The 585-nt window shown below is 40.3% G+C and overlaps 1 non-coding gene across 1 annotated transcript; it reads left to right on the forward strand.

Annotated features, from left to right (window-relative positions):
* The first annotated feature begins 227 nt into the window (after positions 1–227).
* On the forward strand, positions 228–335 carry LOC127741030 (small nucleolar RNA R71). Its single transcript, XR_008001882.1, has one exon. It is a non-coding gene; the product is annotated as a small nucleolar RNA R71 (small nucleolar RNA).
* The last annotated feature ends 250 nt before the right edge of the window (positions 336–585 follow it).

Below are 585 nucleotides of genomic sequence, written 5' to 3' on the forward strand. Positions count from 1 at the left end.
TTCAGAGCATCAATTTCAAGAACTCCCTTCCTTTGAGGCATCCCATTATTCACAGAATTCCTCTCAAAAGTGTACATGAACTGGTTACTTGCAACCATGTCAATGAGTTCTTGAGCTTCTACAGGCATTTTCTTTAGGTGAATGGATCCACCTGTAGAATGGTCCAGTGACATCTTAGAGAACTCAGATAGACCATAATAGAATATATCCAAAATGGTCCATTCTGAAAGCATGTCAGAAGGACACTTTTTGGTCATCTATTTGTATCTTTCCCAAGCTTCATAGAGGGATTCACCTTCTTTTTGTTTGAAGGTATAAACATCCACTCTAAGCTTGCTCAACTTTTGAGGAGGAAAAAACTTAGCCAAGAAGGCCGTGACCAGCTTATCCCAGGAGTCCAGGCTATCTTTAGGTTGTGAGTCTAACCATGTTCTAGCTCTGTCTCTTACAGCAAAAGGGAAAAGCATGAGCCTGTAGACTTCAGGATCTACTCCATTAGTCTTAACAGTCTTACAGATCTGCAAGAACTAAGTTAAAAACTGATAGGGATCTTCTGATGGAAGTCATGGAACTTGCAGTTCTGTT

This window comes from Arachis duranensis, chromosome 7 (assembly GCF_000817695.3).
Source record: "Arachis duranensis cultivar V14167 chromosome 7, aradu.V14167.gnm2.J7QH, whole genome shotgun sequence".
Taxonomy (NCBI): domain Eukaryota; kingdom Viridiplantae; phylum Streptophyta; class Magnoliopsida; order Fabales; family Fabaceae; genus Arachis; species Arachis duranensis.